The sequence below is a fragment of the Pteropus alecto genome, unplaced genomic scaffold (assembly GCF_000325575.1).
Source record: "Pteropus alecto unplaced genomic scaffold, ASM32557v1 scaffold3900, whole genome shotgun sequence".
In the NCBI taxonomy this organism is placed as follows: domain Eukaryota; kingdom Metazoa; phylum Chordata; class Mammalia; order Chiroptera; family Pteropodidae; genus Pteropus; species Pteropus alecto.
The window spans coordinates 1-5,409 of NW_006430212.1; the positions used below are offsets into that span (position 1 = coordinate 1).

General features: G+C 38.3%; 1 long non-coding RNA gene across 1 annotated transcript; it reads left to right on the forward strand.

Moving 5' to 3' along the window:
- On the forward strand, positions 1-2,310 carry LOC107195734. Its single transcript, XR_001516954.2, has 2 exons — positions 1-132; positions 2,031-2,310. It is a non-coding gene; the product is annotated as an uncharacterized LOC107195734 (long non-coding RNA).
- The last annotated feature ends 3,099 nt before the right edge of the window (positions 2,311-5,409 follow it).

Consider the following 5,409-nt stretch of genomic DNA (forward strand, 5'->3'; position numbering starts at 1 on the left):
TCTTTGAAAAAAAGATTTATTGGAGCAAAGCCACAGCCATTCATTTATGTATTATCTATGGCTGCTGTTCTTGCTATAAGAGCAGCAGAGTTTAGTAGCCTTACAGAGATTCAGTGACCTGCAAACTGTAAGGTATGTACTATTTGGCCTTTTACAAAAAGTTTTCCAACCTCCTCGTCTAGAACAATACATGGTATTAATAATGCAAGGAGTATGCACGAAAATTAAAATGTTAATTAAGCCTCAACCAGAGACTGCAATATGCTGATCAGCCTTGCACCCAGGCCAAGAGGACAACTACCCTTCCCCTTCCTCACTGTATGTTTATATCAAAGGAAATGGGAACTAAAGAATGACATATAAACTGAATTTCCTGAACACTTGGGTTCCTCTCAGTGCTTTTACTGTCTCGCATTCACTCTCTGCCTCTGAGACAAGATCACACTGTCTGTGGAGTGTTACCCCTTTTCTAATATACTTTCCTTTTTGCTCTACTTTGCTGTGTGTGTCAAATTCTTTCTACACTCGCCGCCAAAGGACCTTCTTCTGTAGGTGTAGGGCTTGGTCTCCCCTTCACTTGGAGAAATTTGCCCTGTTGTGCATCAGTCTCTTCTTTGGTCCGTGTGTGTTTTTCAACCAATAATGTACTCTTTGATTGTCACTTTGTAGTATAATTTGAAGTCAGGCAGTGTGATCTCTATGGCCTTCCTTCTCTTCTCTCCCTCCCCTCTCCCAAGATTGCTTTAGCTACTTAGCAGTCTGTTAATTTTTCGTTTCTTTAAAGAATGATGTTAGGATTTTGGTAGGGATTGCATTAAATCTGTATATTGCTTTAGTTGATATGGTCATTTTAACTATGTTGATTATTGCAATCCATAAACACAAAATATCTTTTCATTTCTTTGTCTTCTTTCATATTTTTTAAATAATGTTTTGTAGTTTTCAGTGAATAGGCCCTCGCATGCTTTATTCTTTTTGTTGCAATTACCAAAGGATTTATTTCTGTTTCAAAAATTGCAATGTTAATAAAGGAACTTAATGGATTTTTGTATCTTGATTTTGTTTCCTGAAACTTTACTGTATTTGTTTATTTTTTCTAATAGATTTTGATGAGATCTTTAGGGTTTTCAATGTCATCTGCAAAATGACAGTTTAACTTTTCATTCCGATTTGAATGTCTTTTATTTTTTTCTCTTGCCTGATTGTTCTGGCCAATACTATATTGAATAACAGTGGTTCTAGTGGACAGCCTTGTCCACTAGATTCCTGATTTTAGAGGAAAAGGTTTCCATTTTTCACCATTAAGTATGATATTAGCACAGGGTTTGTCAAATATGGCCTTTAATATGTTGAAGTACTTGCCTTCTATACCCATTTGATTGAGTGTTTTAATCATAAGTGGGTGCTATAAGTTGTTAAATGCTTTTTCTGCATCTGTTGAATAGTCATTTAACTTTTATCCTTTATTTTGTTTATGTGGTGTATCACATAGATCGATTTGCATATTTTGAACCATCCCTGTGTCCCTGGGATGAAGCTCACTTGATCTAGGTGTTAAATCTTTTAATGTGTTGTTGTATTCAATGTGCTAGTATTTTGTTTAAGATTTTTGTGTAATTTCATGTGAGTTGTTATCCTTACCAAGTTTTGGTATTGGGGTAATGTTGACCTCATAAAATGACTTCAGAAGTATTGCCCCTTCTTTAATTTTTTGAAAGAGTTTGAAAAAACAACAGGTATTAAATTATCGTTGAATATTTGGTAGAAATCACTGGAGAAGCCATCTGGTCCTTGACTTTTACTTTTGGAGAGGTTTTTGATGATTCTTTTAGTTTCCTTACTGTTGATCAATTTACTTAGATTTTCCAGTACTTTATGACTCAGTCTAGGAAGGTTTTATATTTTTAAGAACTTGACAATTTCTTCTTGGTTATTGAATTAGATGGCATACAATTTTTCATGTTTCTTATATAATTATTTGTGGTATCTGTCATAACTTTTCTGATTTTTTATGTCTTTTTTTCTTACAGCGTTATTCTATTTCAACTTGAAGGACTGACCAGAGCATTATTGTAGGGCATGCCTAGTGGTAACTAGCTCCCTCAGCTTTTGTCTGGGAATATGTATTTTTGTCTCATTTTTGAAGGGCAGTTTTGTCAGATGTGAAACTCTTGTTTGACAAGTCCCCACCGCACCCCACCCCCAACTCAGAACTTTAAATATGTCATGCACAGCCTTTTGGAAGCTAAGATTTCTGCTGACAAATATATTGCTAATCTTATTAAACATCTCTAGTATGCTAAAAAGAAATTATTTTGTCTCCTGGTACTTTTAAGATTCCCTCTTTATCTTTCAACAATTTGATTAGAACATGTCTTGATGTAGATTTTTTGGTTACTTCTGTTGGACTCAGTCATATGGGATTATGGCCCCACTTAACTTTAATACGTCTTTGTGTTAACTAATTATATCTAATTTCAATGAACCTCTTTTCAAGTAAGGTCACATTCTCAGTTACTGGGGGAAAGGTTAGCAACATAACTTCTCTGAGGAGACACAATAAAACCATGGATCATCCTCCAAAAGACATCATATTCTAAAAATCTGTGCATCTGAAAAATCACTTGAACATATATAACACTGAAGGTGATGCAACTTAAGAAAGAGACAGAAATCCATAAAATTCATTAGAGACAGTAACAGTTTTATTTCAGTTATTGATAGATAAAAGAGACAGGAAATAATCAGTTATGTAGAAGAGAGAAAACATTTATTTTTAAAAAGTAACCCTAGTTGATATTATTATAACATTTTACTCAGGAATGAATTTCTTTTTAAGTGCATATGGTACCTCCAAAAAGTTGAGCCATATTCTCAGCCATTTCATAATCCATAATCCAAAGTAATAAGGATCACATAAAGTAAGTGCTCAGATCACGATTCTATCAATAATATCAACAATAACATATGTATGTAAAGTGAGAAGATTTTCATCAGCTATGTTTTGATTTCTACTTTCTCTTTTCTCTTTGGTGTAGCTGTGTATAAATGTAAAAGACGTCTGTGTTCATTTCATGAGTAGGAACCCAGATTAATTGCTTTTCAGCTCTGGAGGGCAGTTAGGGTGTAACACAGGAGCCGCAGGCCTGAAGCTTGCACCTGATTTTGCGTGCTCTGGAAAAACCACCAGGAGGACCATAATGCTGAGAAATGCCATTTATTACTCATGAGGTGGGGAAGCTTCATCAGCAGCGGCCAGTCAGAGCTGCAGGAATGAAGCTGCTGACCAAGAGCAAACAGAGTTCTTTAATGCCCATGAGCTGGGCAGGGGGTGGGGAGGATCTCATGGGGAATCCTTCCCAGCCAAATGGGAGAGAGATGTGATACTGGATTACAGGAGCAAATATTGTCCACAGGAGCAGTAGGAAATGTCCTTGGGGACAGGTGCTGCCAAAAGTCCTCTGTGCACTGCCTGCCTTGACTGCTGGCAGGGCGGCCAGTAGACTTCTGAGTGTGTGCAGGAGCTTTGTTCCGAGTTACTCCAGCATAGCTCCTCCACCTCACATTCTTCGTGTCAGTTCTTCCAGACAGGGCGTCCGTAGGTGGCTAGAGCGTTTGTTATTGCATCCATATATACAATTGCAATAAAGACTACACCCTAACACTAACTACACATCAGCCCAGCAGTCCTGTTACCAAGTAGTGGCCCCAAGGGCCGAAGGAGGGCCACCAGGTGGTTAAGGGCTTTGCCCCAAGTGCTGCATGCAACACGTCAGGCTACAATTCCTGTTACAACTCCCCCCGGTCTCCTGATCATTCCTCAGTCTTGAGGGAAGAGAGGCAATGACTACTCCAGTTGCTTTCTACTAAAACGAGGCGGAGTTCGGGGGTGAGGAATGACTGTGTCCTATATTTAATTGAATATAGTGTTAGTTTTTGGTTCAGTATGCATACAAAGTTGCCTTTTGCATGATTCTATGTATTTGAGTGTCAGCTTTTCCAGAGCTGTTACTGTAGGTTTAGCAGGTTGTATTAGCCACTGTATAGACACCTATGTCAATGAAAACAAGAGAAACAGTTTAATAGAGCAAATTATAAAGCAGGTTCTGAGTAAGTAAAGTTGTCAGCAGATTTCTAGATGTAAGGCTGGAAGCATCTGCCGTCACCTGAAATGTCCCTGATGCTGTCTGCAGACACCAAGGCAAACTCCACGTGGCCCACCAGTCACTGAGGCTGTTCAAACATGAGCCATTGTGGCAGTCTTTCAAATTATATTTCAAGTTGTCTATCTTTAGCTTGAATGGCTTGCAGAAAGCAGTTATAGTTTTTAAAAATTCCCAGTTAAAGGATGAAAGAAAAATTACAAATTGAAAACATGTTCAAAGAGTCACAGATAAATATTTAGGAAACTGGAAGAATTTAGAATCCAGTCCAAAATACAAGTAGAAAATAGAATCTAAAAGACAATAGCATGAGAATCATATGTTTACATAGGTAGATTTCAGTTTTTATTGAAACATATATTTCTCACCAGCTACATCTGTTTACCAAAGATAGCCAGATTAAGTCTCATTCATTTGCAAAATAGGTAATTGCCCAGAAATAGGTAATAATAAGCCCAGAAAGAATGTTAATTCACCAGATAGGCATTTTAAATTCTGCTTTACTAGAATTTTACAAGGAATCATCAGATTGAATTTAAAAGTCCTCACGAGGCCAGAAAAGCCAAGATGTTACCGGAGAGTGGGGTTCCCTCCTGACATGTCGTCTAGGTTCTCGATGTCTCAAACAAAAAATTGAGCAGGACACTAAAGCGCCGCAGAAAAGAATGGCTTTTTTGGAAGGGAGGGTAAAGTGACCGTACACTTGCAGTCGTGGAAGAGGGCAGAGTGAGAGAAGCGTGGCTCAGAGGCCCAGCAACAAAGCCTTTGGTGCTTTTACCCCTATTTGCTGTGGGCAGTCACTTTTCTTAGAGGCATAGGGTTTCTTCATGGACAACTGGGAGGGACAACACCTAGTGACTGCACATGTTTGCGTTCTGCACATGTTTGTTCTGAGAATTCATTCTGTTATAATGATATTAATGAACTTCTGGGCATATGCATCACATTATAATGATGGTGTAACGAGGCTCAGGTGAGTTGAAAGTCATTGGACTCTTCATGTCATCACTTAAGTAGAATGACCAGCTTAAACTAGTACCCAACTTTCTGCTCACTTGCTTCCATGTAGTTACTTTTAGCACCAAAATGCCTTCCAGCTTGATTTATTGTGGGCAGACTGGGGTGGACCCCTCTGGGATAGGATGACCTCAATGTATTTGCAGGCAAACGTGAAACCCCCTAACTTTCCTGCCTAACCCTTTCCTAAGAGTCATGAACCCCTTATTATCAGTATGGATGTTGAGGG